This window comes from Streptopelia decaocto, assembly GCF_964273445.1.
Source record: "Streptopelia decaocto genome assembly, chromosome: 18".
In the NCBI taxonomy this organism is placed as follows: domain Eukaryota; kingdom Metazoa; phylum Chordata; class Aves; order Columbiformes; family Columbidae; genus Streptopelia; species Streptopelia decaocto.
In genome coordinates this window covers 4,818,970-4,839,011 of record NC_138673.1, presented here as the reverse complement: position 1 = coordinate 4,839,011, position 20,042 = coordinate 4,818,970, and the positions used below count along the sequence as shown (strand labels likewise).

Sequence of the window (20,042 nt, the reverse complement as noted above, 5' to 3'; positions counted from 1 at the left end):
TGCTCTTCCTATTGTTCCTTTTGATGGTTTCTTACTACAGGCAGCCTTTCTCGCATCTCAGAAGTTAGGAATTCAGGTTTTCAAGTTACATAACAAACTGTATATATTGTTTATTTTTGTGCTTCTTTCACTCAGAGTTGTAAAGCATATCCCTAAATTTTATACACTTGTATTACAGTAACACAAACAAAAATCCTGACAAGACTGGAGCTCCCTCCACGCTGGGCTCTACCTAACCCAACAAGGATGCAAGTCTTGTATTAGACGGGATAAAGGAGAACAGAGAAATGGGGGGGAGAGGTACTAATCGAATAGCATCCAAAGAGAAAACAGGACAGTCTGCTGCTTACAAGAGCCATTTTTCTGTAGCATACTTCACTAGGAATATCACAGATAAAGAATAAAAATGAGTCCACTGTTTGCACTTTAATATATATCCAATTTCAGTCTATGACAGAAGAGGCCGCACAACCGAAATTAAAAGCCCTCCTAACAGAGGCTGTTGCTCTTTTCTTGTGATTGTTACAAGCCACATTAGTATAAATTTGTGAAGTGTTTTAACGCATTTCCATCTGAGCTTAATTAATTTTCATAGGAGTTTGGGCTTAATTAATTTTCATAGAAGTTTGAGCTTAATTAATTTTCATAGGAGTTTGACAATTTTTTCATTTGTTGTTGAAATCGCAAGATGAGTTTTCCATGTGTATGGCAAATATAATAATATCAGCTCACAAAGTCATTTTTGGGCTTGTTTTTGTATTTCGCAACCAGAAATACTTCCAATGAAAACTGTTAACTGAAGCTCTGACAAGTTTTATTGTAAGTATTCCTGGCTTTAAAGAGAAATTTGAATAAATTCACTTAGTGTATGTTCAAGACACAGTTTAGGTCTGACAGCTTCAGATTATGCCTCATTTACATGGAGCAGCGATCAAACCCATTAATATGTGAAAGAACCAAACAAGCAGAGGATTGTGAATCTAACAGCAGGAGCAAAGTTGTCTAGTAACACGAATAGCTTACGAGGATTTACGTAAGGTGATAGTTTTCGTGCTCCCTCGTGCCAAGGTTTCCAAAATAGATGGGAGCTTTGAGCAGCAGTTCTATGGGCTGCTGAGGTTGTGTCATTAGTGGTGGCAAAGCCATCGAGGCACCAAAATCCTCACCCCGTTCGCAACCCGCTCAGCTCCGCTGCGGTGAATCAAGGAGCCAGGGTTTAATATCCCATAATCCATCCCGTGTGTTAATGGCAATAGGCCCTCGCTGCTCAGTCCAGGTGAGCAGTTTGACGAGACAGGTAAGCGGGTTCAAAACTTTGCTCCTGGTGGCTTTGTACGGCCAAATATTTGCAGGGCGAGCGTGACACTGGGTAATTTAAAGAGCGTTCTTGCAGAGGAAAATCAAATCTCACTGTGAAGCAGGGGCTCCTCAGGGTTCATTTAATATCCCGACAACACAAGCTGCACTCACACAAATGATAATCTGCTATAGGTAGCACTAAGTCTACTATTATTCCATTTATTAAGTGCTATACTAATGTTTTGTGCATACATGTACTACAAAGACAAGTGGATTAGGAGATGGAAATTCAAGGTATTTCTTTCTTACAACGTATGGCTGCCTAATACCTCCCATTTATTATGTACAAACACATGGCTCAGCGTGTTTTGTTCAGCCTCCCCTGTACGAGAGCTCTGCCAACAGCAGCTTCTCCAGCAAGAGCCAGAGGTCCCACACCTCAGACTTCTGGAGAAAGGAGAACCTGCAAATCAAAGACATTTGCACCCACTACGAGTTGTGCTTTTTCCTGAGCAAGTAAATAAATCATCAACAGATAGAACTATTAGGAAAAAAGGGAGTGCTGATTTATTTGGCATAAGTTCTTATGTTTCTGAGATACGAGTAACTGTTTGCTGTTCAACACACGCCACAAGTGACTTAGCAAAGCGACCAAATTTGATTTTTAAGAGATATGTAGTGGTTTTGAACCAAAAGACAGAATATTAAGAAATCTCATCAATTTTCTCCATTCAGTCCCTTTCAAGAACTGATACACCCATCGCCGTTCAAGTCACAAAGAAGCGCTATTAAAATGTTACTGCTCAACCAGAGACCTACACAAAGACTGTGCGGCCTGAAGAAAATAAACATCACCAGGAACATTACACTTCTGTTTGCAATTTTCTGTTCACACGCACGGCTCGGGGCAGCTGCCAGGAGAGAAGCCGGACCCGCTGCACATGTGCTGCGCACAGGGCTGGAGAGCAGCGCTGCAGAGCCGGCCCGCGCTCCAACCCGCCACGCACACCACGCCGGGGGACGCGGCACCTCGGGCTCGGGTGCATGCGCCGCTGGGGTTTGCCTGGGGTTTCCTGTTCAGACCAGGGCAGCAGACAGACAGAAACCCTGGGCAGGGAGCCAACCTTCCCCGGTTCCGCCCGGACACAATTTCCAGGCCAGAAGGAGGAAAAAAAATAAATTAGATAGATAGATAGATAGATAGATAGATAGATAGATAGATAGATAGATAGATATAGATAGATTTATAGATAGAGATAGAGAGAGATGCTAGAGAGAGAGAGAGATGCTAGAGAGAGAGAGAGATGCTAGAGAGAGAGAGAGATGCTAGAGAGAGAGAGAGATGCTAGAGAGAGAGAGATGCTAGAGAGAGAGAGATGCTAGAGAGAGAGACAGAGATGCTAGAGAGAGAGACAGAGATGCTAGAGAGAGAGACAGAGATGCTAGAGAGAGAGACAGAGATTTTTTTTAAGTTGGAGAACACGACTACAGAATATCAGGCTTATCTTAGCACTTCACATTACTGAAAATACCTGTTTAATATTTCCTGTCACTTATATGAATGTCAAGGAACCAAAGCTGTAGTTAAAGACAATCCACACACAAGTGCAAGTTGCTCCTGTTTTGTTTGCAGGTACAGATCTCCTGATCCTCCCTCTACCTTCCTTCTCTCCCATCCTTCCCTCATATGGAAGTTAAACCCAGCTGCATTAGCTCAGTATTCTGCAGGGCAAGAGGTACTAAATAAAGTAATAGTAAACAGTAAATAAAGTAAATGTTTCTCAGTACCAGTTTCAAAACACTATGGGCTCCTGATCACCTACGGGCTGATCCCCTTTCTACAGCTCCTTATGTAAAAATCCTCACTGCTCTGTAATAGAAAATTAATGACAATCATGTCTTGTATTTCTTATTCAAGTGATACGTAGAAACTACTGACAAAATGACCACTTCTAAATTATTGTGACTGTAACTTTCTCACTCCACAAGCTTTATAAAGCTGGCCCCAGCAAACTCCCTTTTAAACTATAACCCACACTCCAGTTACCTGAGATAGGACTTCACTGCATTTTCCTGCTTAAGCTCCGTATTGCAAACTGCTAGAAACTGGTTCCAGGTAACTTATTAAACAACATATTTGATACATGTGAAATGGCTTTCCCAGCCACCTTAAACTTTTCCAACCTTTGCTGTCCTTGTGGACGGCCAGGCCGAGTTCCAGCGCTGGACTCGGGGTGTTCTTAGCGCTTTATCTCCGTTCGCAATAGTGCAGAACCAGACAAATCGCAGTAACCTGCCCTCTCCTGACACTGAGCCAAATGGGAAAACCAGTAAAGGGCGGGATTTCAGATGCATTTCGTCACTATTTCAAATACAAACCATCACCAGAACATCCAGAAAAAATATTATAAATAGCATTTAGTTAACCAACTCTGATTATTAACATGGTATTTCATCTCAGCAACCTCATTGCTTCATAGTTTTCTATTTGTTTACAATCAAGGTATGCAATAACCACGTTCAGGCCCGAATCTTGTAGGACATATAGAAGTCTAAGGACACTGAGATTTAGGAAGTAGCGACTGGCTCAAAAGGATTTTGAAAGCAGTTTATCACTTCTTAGAATAAGAGTTCTTTTGAAAATCAGTACTAAAAATTTAATCCTATGATCCACGCAATTCAATTTTGAACAATTACAGTCTCTTACGCAATTGCTGCCGTTTTCAAGTTGAAGCCTGTGTGTTTTAAATGCGTGTCGATAACATGATCTATCGTATTTGTGAAAAGCGAAGTCTCCATGTTGCCCATAGCAGCTGTGGAGTCCCACAATGGCACCAAACCCACCAACTGTGAAGCAGACTGGACACAACCCCCCCGCATTGCTCAGACCCTTTCACCCCCATATTTTCTGCCTTTAAATTGAGTTTACAGTGACTCTTAATCCAAATATTACACGTAAATCTTGGTAGAGACCATTTAAAAGTGATAATTACTAACCGTTTCCCTAGATAATTAGCTTATAAAAAGTCTATTTTTAATGTGGATTGCCAAACTCTCCACTAATCATCTCACACCACTTCCCCACAGTAACAATTATTCAAGAACAGTTTAAAAATGCATCAACAAGAGCATTTAGCGCTCACTCACTTCAGACCAAACGTCAATAAAACCTCGAGACACTTCAAACTGGATGCAGCCAGAAGTTCAGTCTGAAGCCACAAGGAAACCGCTGGACCTGCACTCGAGCTGCCTGTTTAACTTCTAACTTGTTCTTTTCCCCACCGCTACCACTCTTGTTAATTCTCCAAAACCTGCAGCATCACAAAGGCAGCCCAGCCTGCCAGGCGACGCTCAGCGTGCGTTTGAACAGCCAAGAGCTTTAGTGTTTATACTACTGAGCCCTTGTTTCAATGGAGCCGTTTCAGCAGCAGCTTTTGGGTCCCCGCCGCACCTGAAAAAACAGGTTGTGTTTCCTCCGGCATTGACTTTGTCCCGTGAAGAGCCAAAGCCCCCGCGCCCGCTGCCCTTCGCGGTGACGGCGCCGAAGGTGAAAGGATCTGAAAGGCAGCTCTATATACAGTACACACACCGCAATTTGTTACTGTGAAAAACCATCTGTTTCTCGGTATTACAATCCTCAGAGGGGAAATTATAGCTAGCGTTCAACATAAAACATCAATTTAAACCATCAACTATTCATAATTTCAATTCTTTATTGGAAACCAAGGACATAAATGTCAGGGAATAAAGCAATATTTCTTTTATTAACTGTTCCATTCATCTGGCTATTAAATAAAAACCAGGACCTTAATAAATAGCATTAGCCTTTGTACTGACAGCCACCCCAACCAGCTCCATAATTCTAAATAAAATGCTTTATATTTCTACTATTTTTTGGTTTTAAAATAAAAATCAGGATTACAAGCATTTAAAAACAGACGTATAGAATATTTTTGCAGTGTTGCTGCGCCTGTATAGTTAAATGTTTAAAGAAACAATACTGACCAAATAACTCCCCCTCTACTTATATACAAGTTTCCAGTCAACCAACTACCTCCTGATAATATCCTACTGATATTTAATATTACTAAAGAACAGAAAGTACTAATGCTGCTCGCCAAATGGAATTATTCTTTTAATCCCCTGCTCCCAGATATGCTGCCTGCTACAAAAAATAATAACGATAGAAATAATATTACAAGAGCGGGTGGCTGGGGAGCACGGGAGAGCGGCAGAGCCGGGGAACGCGTGCTCCGTACAACGTGTCATCACCCATTCCTAATGGCAAAAAGTCCGTATTTGTGTTGACAGTTATAGTGTTTTCCTGCAGTTTGGTATTTAGGAATCACACACACAAGTCCAACCAACCGGGACGGTGAAGGCAGAGATCTGTTTGTAATTATTTTGCGTGACGAACCAAGGCAGATCTGCAGTTGCGGTTAGCGAGGGTTTGCTTGAGAACCGCTAAAATTCGCTTTGTATGATTAGATAAGACTATTCGGGAGCTGCCCCACATCTTCGAGGAAGAGAAAAAGAGAAAAAGACTTCTGTAAGAAGTCCTGAGAAGTCCACAGATTCACTATTAACGTTCACATAATTGTCCATTATTCCTCCTTAAGAACAGCTCCCCTGCTCTTAGTGCTGCCAGCATGGGGTACTCAAGAACACCATTATAGGGGAAAGGAAGCACAACTGTAATCAAAACAATGATTACCATCACAGTCATTTAAATGCAGAGTGAGAAATGAATACAAAAATATTCACTTGAAAGTGAAAGGTAAGAAATTAACTTTTTCCCCATGGACATCAGAAACCTAAACCTCAAAACCAGGAATTACTTGTAAATTTTTTACATCCCTTCGGAGCGCACATTAGTTTCTCCTTCTGCATTTAAATGAATGTGATGGTAATAATTGTTTTGATTACAACTGTGTTTCCTTCCACCCAAAATGGTGTTCTTAAGGACCCCATGCTGGCAATTCTAAGAGCAGGAGAGCTTTCTTAAGAAGTGGTAATGGACAATTATACAAGTGTTAGCAGTGAATCCGCGGACTCTATAGGGCTGCTCATCTACTTAATGCAACATTTCCCTACAATTTCTTACAACTCCACATACGATAAAAACCATCGTGCCAACATTAAGAAAATAATACATGTTAAAAACACAGTTGCCGTTGTGGTTAACATAAAAACATCTTTTTCTTTTAAAGTTTATTTATGAAGATTGAACCAGGAGTGTAAAGGGAGAATTGCAGCACAACCATGAAGGTTATATACAGTTTTCAGGTCTCCTGACAAACAACCAAATTCATTCATATCTTCAGCATATATTCTATTATCTTCAGCCACTTCTACCAACACTAAATTACCATCTAATCCCATCCACTTTATGTTTCCTGGCAAAGAGCTGCCACCTCCTCCTTCCAGTTCCAGTTTTAACTCCTCTCTGCTGTTCTTAACTCCCCAGCCTAAAGTCTGTCCCAAGCCTGGGCTCCAGTCAGCAGGAGCTAAGCCTTCCTTACCCAGGGAAAGCTGCTTTCAAATCCCAAGCTGCCCATAGCAGGGCCAAGTTCTTTTAGGATGGATTTCCAGCAGTACCCTGGTTCACGGCTGCTGGTCAGATTCCCTCCAACAGCCTTTTTCCACCAACCCCATCGGCCTCTCAAAACACCAGCAGCACCAGCAGATAACCTGTTTAAACACTTTCCCTCCTACACTCCCAAATGGTCACAAACATGGCTATTGAGGGAAAGCAAAAATTATGCTCAGGTTCATCAATCCGTGTTAAGAAGATGCATTAGCCAAAAGGTTAAAATAGAGTATTATAACCCAAGAAATTGCTGTGGTGCTGTCACAGGGAGAAATGGCAGCTCTGCGCTGCTTAAGAGCGGGGATTTTCCTACAGATAACTCCTGGCTTTCAGATACTTGATACCATTTATGAAAGTTCTATGTAGGTGCCTCCTAATGGCACCTTTACTGTAAGCACTGAGCAGCAAATGGTATTTCAGGAATTGTCAGCATGTCTAGTTAACCAAGTTAATTTCCTTACAGTATCTCTTGCTAGCATCCCTCAGAAAGTTATCAATTCTGCTCTCCCACCCCTTGTCTTCATCAATTATGATCAACGAGCTTCTGAATAAATGCATATACATACATAGTCCAACGAGGTCTCCAATACGCACGGTCAGGACGTATTTACATCAGTGAATTCAGAAAATTCAATCACAGTGTCAGCAGAGCCACCGCAGACTTGACTCTGCACATTTTTAAGGAGTAAAAAAATCAGGGCAATCAACTTGTGTCACACCTTGTTACTGCTGCTTTCAGGCTTCACAGCGTGTACTTGAGCATCACACTGAATGTGCCCTGGGATCCTGCCCAGTGAGGACACCCTGTGCAAAACGCACCATGAGACGGCGGCAGGGAGAAAAAAGGCCAAAAAATGGGAAGCATCCTGGGGTGGATTAGAAGGGGGTGGTCAGTAGGTCAGAGAGGTTCTCCTGCCCCTCTACTCTGCCCTGGGGAGACCACACCTGGAATATTGTGTCCAGTTGTGGCCCCTCAGTTCCAGCAGGACAGGGAACTGCTGGAGAGAGTCCAGCGCAGGGCAACAAAGATGCTGAAGGGAGTGGAGCATCTCCCGTGTGAGGAAAGGCTGAGGGAGCTGGGGCTCTGGAGCTGGAGGAGAGGAGACTGAGGGGGGACTCATTCATGGTGATCAATATCTAAAGGGTGAGTGTCAGGAGGATGGAGCCAGGCTCTTCTCGGTGACAACCAATGATAGGTTAAGGGGTAATGGGTTCAAACTGGGACACAAGAGGTTCCACTTAAATTTGAGAAGAAACTTCTTCCTGGTGAGGGTGGCAGAGCCTGGCCCAGGCTGCCCAGGGAGGTTGTGGAGTCTCCTTCTCTGCAGACATTCCAACCCGCCTGGACACCTTCCTGTGTAACCTCATCTGGGTGTTCCTGCTCCATGGGGGGATTGCACTGGATGAGCTTTCCAGGTCCCTTTCAATCCCTAACATGCTGTGGAATCTATTCTCAACTCCATATGAGGCAGATTAGGTACAGGAGAGGGTTTTGTGAGACACACACGGTTCAAGACAGAGCGACAAATCCACATAATTGGTAGATTAAGTGGCAAACCACACAAAGCTAAGGGAAAAGAAATTAAGAGGAGCTTGGCAGAACCTTAAATAACTTCAGTTAAGGACACAGGTCCAAATCGCCCTGAAAAAGAGCATGAAAAGGGCCCAATGGCCAAAGCACAAGCTCTTCAGTGGCCTCAAATGAAAGCAGAAAGCCTGAGGGATGAAAGATTCGGGTGAGACTGCTGAAGACAAGTATAAATGTACAGCATAAACATTTAGAAATAAAATCAGGGATGTTCCAATGCAGAATAGGAGAAAACCAGCAAGAAATACAATAAACAGCAAGAAATACATTTTATAAATAAAGAAACAGTGGAGTGACAACCAGAGGGCCTGCTGGCCCACCACAGGCTGGAAAAAGGACAGCAAGAGCACGAGGGATGTCTTTTTACATTGGCTTTTACTAGAAGACCTGCCAGTGGATGGCCGGCATGGAAACAGCCAAGGTTTAACAACTTTATCTGGAACGGATACAAAGATGTCAATTAAAAGGTTTAGGTATTTCTAAACCCCTTTGCTCCATACCAAAGCTACGTGTTCTGTATACACGTAGCATTCCTAAGCAGATCATCCTACGTTAACACTAAAACCAGCGGCCCAAAACTTGTAGAGAAGAGACCATTTTTAATTCACTTTGCTAATAAGCTTGGCAGAGAAGTCCAACAGGAGTATAAATCTAACTTTCTCCTTTCCACAGACACCGTAATGCTTAAATACCTGTAAGGATGTCTTGGTTACTACTTGATTATTACTGCCTCACTATATTGGTTTTTCCAATTTCCACGACTACAATTAAACTTAATTCCTCAAGTGCAATATGAAGCTTAGTTATTTTCTCCCAAATGCTCCTTTATAAAGCACATCACACTGCATGGACGAAGGTTCTATATCCTAAAGTTCACCACCATGATGATAGATTTGCAATTTTTCATGCCTTGCTCAAACAGGAACAACTTCTTTCTTTAATTGGAAGGAAAATGAGTTGATTTGTTTTGATAACATTCATGTTCTGGATCTGGCAGGAAGAACTCCCTGAACCTATTTGCTCTCAGCTACGTCACAGATAATTTGAACTCGAACCTTCGGTCCCGGCCAGGGCAGATGCAGTGGAAGAATATGCACTTTTGGCAGGAACCAAGACCATTCAGGACTGGGAAGCTTCACCCTTCTTTGATACTCCGTACCTTCTGCGTTAATAAACCTGAATTAAAGTTGAAACAATTGCTTCAGCCATCCAAGAAGAAAATCAAGACTAACAGCCTAACCCATAGACAGGCCTGCTTTCCAGAATATTCCATCCATGGCAAAAAGAAACTCGATTTCCTAAAAACACAAGGTCTGGTTTATTTTTTTTTTTTTCTTTTAATAGAACAAAAACCATTCCAATCTTACATACTACATAAAACATGGTTTTCTGCTCCGGTGTGAGTAATGCATTTCCTTATAGACTTTGTGGACATCCTAACAGCGAGAATCTCATTTTCCCTTCCCTCTAACCCAGACCTTTCCAGTAAGTGTTTGTATCTCCTGGGACCAGCATTAGGAACAACAATATTTGCACAAAGGTCTCCTTTGGTCGCTTCTGTTTTCATTTGCACCATCTGACCTTAAACTGGATTATCAGAATTTACCTTGAGCTGTGCTTTGGTAAATCTGGGTGCCAAACTTTAAACTCCTACAGCAGATAATTGCCATCGCACGGATGGCAAATTGAACAGTTCTAGAGACGACTGAAGCGAAGCTTTTAAGAGAAACAACAAGTTTAGTACTAAAATGCATTTCAACATTATTTTATTGCACAATTGAAAAGGCTTTGAGAAACTAAACAAGAAGCTGACTCATGCACCTGTATAATAAGCAGCAGAATCTCTTGTTTGATTTCTCCATTTTGAGCCAAAGCATACGCAGCCATAAAAACAATGCAGTTCCTTGCAACAGTCTCATAATGAATCTGGGACCATGTTTCTTCCTTACTTTGAAAAGCTGCTTTCACAACGAAGCATTCAGGATTCTGGCACACAGCTTGCTCCAAACTATAAAATTCTGAGCATGATTTAACATGAAAATCTGAGGACATGGCGCCTTTTGGAGGCTTTCTATATGAAGCTGTAATTTCCTACTAGCGCCCCGCTTGTAGGAAAAAGAAAGAGGGGCTGTGGCATTTATTACTGCTCTAGTTACGCTGCCCATCGTGTAGCATCTCTTCTTAAAAAGAGGAATGGCCACAGTGCTGCTCTGTATATTAATTCTCTCCGCTTCCCCTTCCTCCCTCCCCTGCTGCTGGTTATTGTCATGACCGGCTGAGATAATACATGATGGCATTTTTAGGAACACAAAAATATTTATAAAATCTGCCCTAATTACGGTCTCCCAGAGCTACCTGCTTCCCGTCCTTTCTCTCAAGGCCTCTTGCTAATTGGCTTTTCTGCATTTCCAGGGCCCCGCGTTGCACCTCCAGCGGCACCGCTAACGCTGCTCTGGAAAAAGCTCATTTACTGCCTTTTTCCTTCTAAGAAAAGGACATTCAAGATGCTTTCAAACGCCAAAATATCAACAACTGCTTTGCCATTTTAAAATGAGCACGAGTGATATAGGTAGCTCGTCGCTACTAAGCAGGAAAGAATACAGACCTACAAACCAAGCAGCAGGTTAAAATACATGGATTTGAAGTTTTTGCTAAGGTACCAGCTTTCATCCTCAAGTATAAAATACTGCGTAACAAAATTTTAATCTATGCATTCTCCATGTGTGTAGAGGAACATTTTGCTTGCCCGTGTAACACAACCACACTGAAACAAGAGCACGTTTAGCTGTGCATCCCAACTCGAGTGGGTTTGGACCATGTAAAACGCAACGTGCGGCTCTTTGGGGTAATGAATTAGTTGCCAGAGACAGCGAAGACACTTGGAAAATTCAAAGCCAGACTCTACAAGGCAAAAACTCAATAAATAACACCACAACAACGTGTAATACAGCATATCCCTTCTAACAGATCTAGCTCTAGATCTTATCCAACCCTAGATCATCTGTTCAACTGCTTTTCATGGCAAGCATGGAGAACTTGCATTACCACAAGAGATCAGCACTTCTGTTGTAGGTCTTCCCCATAAAACAAACTCTAATAGATCAGTAACTACTGCTGACATAATGAGTCTATCCCCAAAACATTCAAAAACGCTTCCTTTGTATCACATATATTGTTGTGGAGCTTCTTCAAAGCAATTAACCCTACTCTAATTTAGGAAGGAGAGAACTGTAAAATGATATTTCATTTGGTGCTTCAATAGTAGAATATAGACACCATTTCTAAAAAGAGCTATGCTATTAATGAGTTTTGAGTGCTTTTTAAACTTTCATTCTCTCATTAATCAGTTACAAGAATAAGTTAAATCAGAAGCATTTACTGCTTCAGGGAAGCCCCTGCCCAGACAGAAAATTATACCAGTATACACAGTGCAGAGAAAAACCCCAGGTGAGAACTCCAGGCAACTCCAGAGCCCCTCTGGCTCAGTCAGCCATTTATGAAAATAATATTCATTTAACAGAAGAGCACACCTACTATTTCTCAACCACTCCGATTCCAAAATGAAAAGTAATATATTAATCTTCTCATACGCATGTGGTGGCACCTGGGCGACACTTAGGAATCTTCTATGAACGCAAGTGTTCTATAAATATAAAATATGTAATTGACATCTCCATGACCCTATCACGATAAGCTACTGAGTAGAAGTCTGTTCTTCGGCTGCGTGCAAGCAGTTCCCCAGCATCCCTTCGGTACGGAAAGAATAAGTTCTCATCATCACTGAAAATAACGTACTTTTTAGCTACATCAATACAGAAATCTGCTTGACGACCTTTAGATTTTGATTATAATGGTATTTTGTAAATATATATACATTTATACTGGAGCATTTAAAACACTACTAGAGACGAACAGGAGTTAAGAAACAATCAGACTTAACCTTTTTCTTCTTCTTTTTTAACTTTCAGGGTTCTTTATTTTTCTTTTTTTTTTTTTTTTTAATGCTATAACTTGATAAAGTTTCTGTTCTAAGCTATATAATGTCACAAAATTTCCTGCATGGCATATTTCAATATGAGATCACGGAAAAGTACTTTACAAAACAGAACTGAAACAGATACCAGAAAAATAAAAGATCTTAGAAATGAGGCCCCTTGCAAACTGAACCTGAGGAAGCGATGCTTGAACATAGGTTTCTTCCATAACAAAATAACATTTCAGTAATTAAGCTGTTGGTGTTCATTGCTGCATGTCAGTGTGTTAAGTATTTCACCTGTAAATCACAGAATCACAGAATGTCAGGGATTGGAAGGGACCTGGAAAGCTCATCCAGGTCAATCCCCCCATGGAGCAGGAACACCCAGATGAGGTTACACAGGAAGGTGTCCAGGCGGGTTGGAATGTCTGCACAGAAGGAGACTCCACAACCCCCCTGGGCAGCCTGGGCCAGGCTCTGGCACACTCACTGAGAAGAAGTTTCTTCTCAAGTTTAAGTGGAACCTCTTGTGTTCCAGTTTGAACCCATTACCCCTTGTCCTATCATTGGTTGTCACCAAGAAGAGCCTGGCTCCATCCTCCTGACACTCACCCTTTAGATATCTGTAAACCTGAATGAGGTCACCCCTCAGTCTCCTCTTGTCCAGCTCCAGAGCCCCAGCTCCCTCAGCCTTTCCTCACACGGGAGATGCTCCACTCCCTTCAGCATCTTTGTTGCCCTGCGCTGGACTCTCTCCAGCAGTTCCCTGTCCTGCTGGAACTGAGGGGCCACAGCTGGACACAATATTGCAGGTGTGGTCTCACCAGGGCAGAGTAGAGGGGCAGGAGAACCTCTCTGACCTACTGACCACCCCCTTCTAACCCACCCCAGGATGCCATTGGCCTTCCTGGCCACAAGGGCCCAGTGCTGGCTCATGGTCACCCTGCTGTCCACCAGGACCCCCAGGTCCCTTTCCCCTACGCTGCTCTCTAATAGGTCATTCCCCAGTTTATACTGGAACCTGGGGTTGTTCCTGCCCAGATGCAAGACTCTACACTTGCCCTTGTTATATTTCATTACATTTTTCCCTGCCCAACTCTCCAGCCTGTCCAGGTCTCTGGATGGCAGCACAGCCTCTGGCGTGTCAGCCACTGCTCCCAGCTTCGTGTCATCAGCAAACTTGCTGATAGTGCACTCTATTCCCTCGTTCAAATCATTGATGAATATATTGAATGATATAGGCCCCAGCACTGACCGCTGAGGCACTGCACTAGATAGAGGCCTGCAACTGGACTCTGCCCCATTGACCATGACTAAATACTAAAAGGATCAGCAAAAGGACACTTTCCACAAATTAAACACATTTTCGAGTGAGCCTCCTTACCAGTGTTAGAAAAAAAAACTTAGTTGGCATAAGGACTGGGATTAAACAGAAATAGGAAAACTCCTATAAATTTTAACTGACAAAGAAACATGATTTTAATAAAAAGGGGATTTGCTAGATAAATTGCCCTTTTATCACTAGTAGAAGTGCTATAATTTTAAGATGTTGCTCAATCATTTTAAGACTTTAGAAAACTGTTTGAAAGTAGTCTCCAATAAAAATATCACTGGTAATAGAAGGATGTTGTAGCAACCAAAAGGGTATTAAAAATGTGCTTTCGTTAGTTCTGAGTTAAGGAACAATGGCAGGATTAGCAGGAAACTATTACGAAATTAATCTGATTAATGCCTTATAAATAATGAACCTATACTTAAAAGGGTCCACAAGCTCCACCATGTCAGAACACGGATCTAATGCATGATGCAAGACTAAAAAGGAGGATATTTTCCCTACTAATTAAACAGCGAAAACCAAATCCTCCCAAAAATCAAGTAAGAATAAACAGGGAAGGGAAAAAAAATTATATATACGACTTGCAAAAACACAATAAAATGAACTGCAACAAACTCCACGCTCTTGAATGGGCTTCAGAGGAACAAGCGACGCTATTCCTGTCGTGTCGCACACTATCGCAATTGCTCCAGAAACGAATCTCTTTTCCATGTGATTTTTTCAATACATTTTAGTTGTTTAAGGTTCTTTTTACGTGCCATGGTCAAAACCAGTTAAAATCTGGTCATCTCTTCCTTGGTAAAGTCAGTCTAAAATCAGTGATTACACCAATCAAACTCCACATTAAATGAGCTGGGGTGATGTTGAGAGACAGTATCTAATCCTAATGCTGGTCCCGCTATTACTCTGGTAGTTTGGCTTTGTGAATAATCCACTTTTGGCCTGAAAAAAGCCCTTTTTAATAAAAAGTAAAGCAAGGTTCGTTGTGAACAGTGAAATATGTCCCTCCTGCTCACAGTGGGGAAATCTACACCCCTGAATATCATAAATATCTTTTGCAATGCAAACAGTTTTCAGGGTACTGAAAAATAAGACTGATTTTAATGATAGTCACAATAAATCACAGCTACCCAAACTCACTTTCTGAACAAACCACCATCAGGGAAAACAACTTACAAGTTCCCACCATCAAACCGCTTTATGAGCAAAAGCTGTATTACCGAAGCGACTGAAACACCGACTGCAGCTTCTCCCCATTTCCACCCACCAGCAACAATTACCACTCCAGAAAGTGTCACACACACAGCCCCAGTCCACCCAGAGCCCTGACCAGCACACTCTTCACTTCCACAATAAGATGAAGTCACGCACACAGACACAGCACACCTACAAAGCGGCTGTTTTATGCATCAGAGTCAATATTAATCCCGCATTTCTAAGTTCTGCTCGCTCAGAGCTCACCAGCGTTCCATAAACACCCCCGGGCTCCATCTCCTGCTGAACCCCTGGCTGTTTTTAGCCTCGTGTTGCTCCCTGGAACTATTTGGCCTCAGGACTGGACCTTCTTTGATGTATCAGCCCACTGAAACCAGGGCAGGTGACAGAGACACATCACATCCGACCGAAAAATGGAGCTTTATTAGTTTGAGGGGGAACCACTTCACACCTTGCAACCGTCCCACAGATCTAACCGGGGCTTCGATTTGCTATTGGAATTAAAACCAAATACTACTGCTAAGGACGCTACCTGGCAATTCAAAGTAAGGTACAACCATTACAATTTTATTATTTTTTCTTTTTTTAAAAGAGTGAATGTGTTTCAATGAATCAACACAACCACTCTTCTTGTCAAAACCACTATCTGCTAAGGAACACAAAGCTACTGAATTAAAATACTTCCTACCCAACGAGCTAGCCCTGAAGCTAACGTTTAGAGAACTACAGGGGAACATATTTATTCGGTTCTCCATATCAGATAATTAATAGGTGACAAACCAGAACTCATTATGGGAGTGAAAGAAGTCTACGAAGAGATAATCACATTTGTTCAATACCGGAGGACAAAAGCTGGGGCGGATGGGCCCGGCAGGATCTCAGAAGCACCGACCACAAAGTCATTCCTGTGCTGGAACCATCATCCCACCAGAGGCACCTTGGAACACAGTGGACAATTCCAGACGAGGAAAATGCCAGAGGTCACAGAAGGTTTTGCCTCTGCTGCCTGCCCTACAAGCACCGAAACCTGAAAAATACCTTGAAACGCATGATTCTGTCATGTAGGTTAAATTAATAATTTCTTGTTCCATCTCCCTCTAACATTTGACTCTGGTTATGGAATGTTTGAGAAAATCTGCTTGAGAGAAGTTAAAAAAAATAAATAAATAAGAAACTAGCGATCAACAAAATGCAACAATCTGAAAGGCAGCATATGCAAAGTGATGAAAAACTTCACTTTTTTTATTTTCCAATGTATTTTCAATTGCGGTACTGATTTAACTGCCCCTACAAGAAGATTTTCTTAAGTGCAGATACAGAATCACAGAATGTCAGTGGTTGGAAGGGACCTGGAAAGCTCATCCAGTGCAATCCCCCCATGGAGCAGGAACACCCAGATGAGGTTACACAGGGAGGTGTCCAGGCGGGTTGGAATGTCTGCAGAGAAGGAGACTCCACAACCCCCCTGGGCAGCCTGGGCCAGGCTCTGCCACCCTCACCAGGAAGAAGTTTCTTCTCAAATTTAAGTGGAACCTTTTGTGTTCCAGTTTGTACCCATTACCCCTTGTTCTACCATTGGTTGTCACCGAGAAGAGCCTGGCTCCATCCTCCTGACACTCACCTTTTCCATACTGATCACCATGAATGAGTCACCCCTCAGTCTCCTCCAGCTCCAGAGCCCCAGCTCCCCCAGCCTTTCCTCACACGGGAGATGCTCCACTCCCTTCAGCATCTTTGTTGCCCTGCGCTGGACTCTCTCCAGCAGTTCCCTGTCCTTCTGGAACTGAGGGGACACAACTGGACACAATATTCCAGGTGTGGTCTCCCCAGGGCAGAGCAGAGGGGCAGGAGAACCTCTCTGACCTACTGACCACCCCCCTTCTAACCCACCCCAGGTACCATTGGCTTCCTGGCCACAAGGGCCCAGTGCTGGCTCATGGTCACCCTGCTGTCCACCAGGACCCCCAGGTCCCTTTCCCCTACGCTCAATCCTAAATACCATCTTTTGTTAAGCACAAATAATATACTTTTTCCTCTCCCCTCCTTTTGGCCTGTGTTAAACTGTATTAAAAACAACTTGTAAAACTCTGGATCTACCGTATTTATATTGTATCACTGCAATTAACTGATGAGAATTTTCCGAGATGATTTGTAACTCTCTTCACAACAGTAACGTAATGGAGCCGAAATAACAGGATAAGAAGCAGAAAATAGAAGAACAGTGCAAAAATGGTAATTTCGCTATGGGAAGTTGGGACTTGCCATTTCAAATTAGTAGAAACTGTGAAGTGGGCATTACTGACAACGTGAATATAGTAATTGGGGTTGATTTCTTGGCACTTTGCCGAATCCTCTGACTATTGCCTTGCAAGTTAATTACAGCTCTGAACAGAGTGGGGACACGATGAGCACATGGGCCTCCAGCGAAGCGTCACGTTAAAAAGGCAAAACAACTTTACTGCTCACCCCACTACGGGAAAAAATCCTTATGGAAATGCAGAGTGAAGGGTGCAAATGGAAGGTCAAGAATAAATAACCTGTTGGGCTTTCACAAGGAAACAAGAAGGAATCTGTTCAACCAAAGGGTCATCGTTTCATCCATTCAAACAAGTCGCCTGTATCCAAAATTAAACAAGATTCTTATCACTAGCCTTTGATTTTAACTAGTATTTAATTAATTTGGCAGAACTACATAACTCCTCCTTGAGCGATAACTAAGCTACCCTTTTGGGTTCCTTCTGTAATCATTTCCTTTGATTAAGTTTACTGTATTTACTCAAATTAACACATGTATTTCATACATGTTACAACAAATTAGAACAGAAGAATGAAAAAGCAGCCTGCCAACTCAAAAACTGAGCAAGTGGAACTTTTGAATTAAAGCAGAGTTATTAGCTGATTATTACATGGAGAACGTTCAGAAGAAAGAACATGCCCTTTCCATTTTCATCTTGTATTGCTAGTGATTACGTGATATATCTTAAATTATAATTTGAGGTAAAACTATGATTAAAAATAATTTAAATATTGCCCAACAAGTTAATTGCCCTGGAATTTCTTCATCTTTGTTCCTGTTCTTTGATTCAAAGGCTCGACGTGCAGGGTCTGTGCCCAGGGTGTGGGGTCTGGGATTTCCTCGAGCAGTCGCCTCGTGGTCTTTTCCAGGGACAGACGGCGACGGGAAGCCTGTTGGTACCACGGTCAATATCCCGTGTGCTGCAAAGCCTTAGAGCCAGCCGCGAGGCAGAGCTACGTGGCGCTTGTCCCTTCCCACAAACCTTTCAGTGTTGCAAAGGAAAAAAGGAATAAAGGAAAGAACCAACACTCGCCCAGCCATCCAAACCCGGGTGAAGCGCAAAGAGGGAGAGGTGGAAGCCAATAGTGTCGGCTTTGTCACCGTCACAAACCAGACGTGACTGCCTTAGTCCCAAATTCCTGTGTTTCCAGGCTTAGACTCTCTTCCAAAAAAACTACAATTCAAGAGAACCAGCCATTCACCTTAAAGCCATAAGCGCTCTTTGCACTACAGAATCATTTCGGTTGGAAGAGACCCTCAAGATCATCGAGTCCAACCACAACCCAACTCTAGGACTAACCCATGCCCCTAAGAACCTCATCTCAATGTCTTTTAGACCCCTCCAGGGATGGTGACTCCACCACTGCCCTGGGCAGCCTGTTCCAATGCCCCACAGCCCTTTCTGGGAAGAATTTCTTCCTATGAATGGAAAAGCTTTCACAATAGAAACTGACTCAGTAGATCGGTGTTAAATCGTTCGACTCTTGTTTAATTCTACAGCATCGCTTAAGCAAAGGGATCCTGGCCTGAATCCCCTTGTGACAGACCAGCTTTCAGATCATCAACGCAGACCCCATCTCCGATGGTTTCCTTCACCGCTGGATGAGCTTTCTGGGATCAGCCATTCCCAGTTAAAACTTTATCAACACATCTTCCCATGAAAAGTCTAGTTTGATCAACTGGCACTTCCAGACAATTATTTTATGAGAAACATTCCCAAAAAGCTCTACCTGGGGAATATTGCACTTCCAGCTTCGAGGCCAACAACAGGCTTCCACACGATGAGATGGAGCTGACCCAGAATAAGGCAGTTGGTGAAATTTAAGGGTCCTGTTTGAACCTGCTCACTTCAGTCAATGAGAAAAGCAAGGACTTCAGGCAACTTTCTTTAGTCGGGGTCAAATCAGGGGAAAGGAGAAGCTGTGAGGACGGCCGATTTTTTCAGTGCAGCCCAAAGAATCAGTCACCTCGGATGACAAAAAGACTGACTAGAAGACACTGACTCTGCTCCTGTTGCAAGGGGAGAAATCATGACAGCACAGAAACTCCACTTCCTTTTGTTACATTTTTATGGGGAGTTTTATCCTTCAAGATCTGAGCCTTCAGAAACGTGTTACACAAGCACATGTGAATAATCCCACATAAGGATTACTGATCGCTTTGCCAGTCTTTATATAAATAACTACTTTTTAAGCACCAAGAAAAATAAAATTGCATCAATGGGAAAACAAGCAAGGGGATGAGAATACACAGGCAGTGCAGGATGAGACCATCTCCTTTAGCAGCACTGATTTGCTTAAACCAGTACAAAGATTCTACCCAGAGGTTTATTTTTCCAGTTTTTCATCTACTGTGCATTTCTACTTTGCTATTTTTCATGGATTTTAGAGAACCAGCCAGAACAAGTACAAGCTGGAGTAAATAAACTAACTTCTTGCATAAATAAGCCACCAAAATTGTTCAGATGACTAACCTGACAAAAGCAATACTGAAGATTTAGCCATCTCCATGGAAAGAAAACATCACCAATGTTGCCAATAAAAAACAATTTAAAGAAAAACAAAGCATGAGCTGTTAAATCTCTGGTAAGAACAAACAGATAAACCCATAAGAGACTCGTGAAGACACTGGTCTGATCAGTCAGTCACAATACAGAAAGATACAGGTTGATGCAAGAGATGGTCAAATAAGAGAGATGTGGATGCAGTGTGTGTTTCCCCAACACCCATCACTGTGTCCCTT

At 42.5% G+C, this 20,042-nt stretch overlaps 1 protein-coding gene across 8 annotated transcripts in view; it reads right to left on the bottom strand.

Annotated features, from left to right (window-relative positions):
• CUX1 (cut like homeobox 1) overlaps window positions 1-20,042 on the bottom strand; it is a 262,345-nt gene that overhangs the window by 173,911 nt on the left and 68,392 nt on the right. The window lies entirely within an intron of this gene.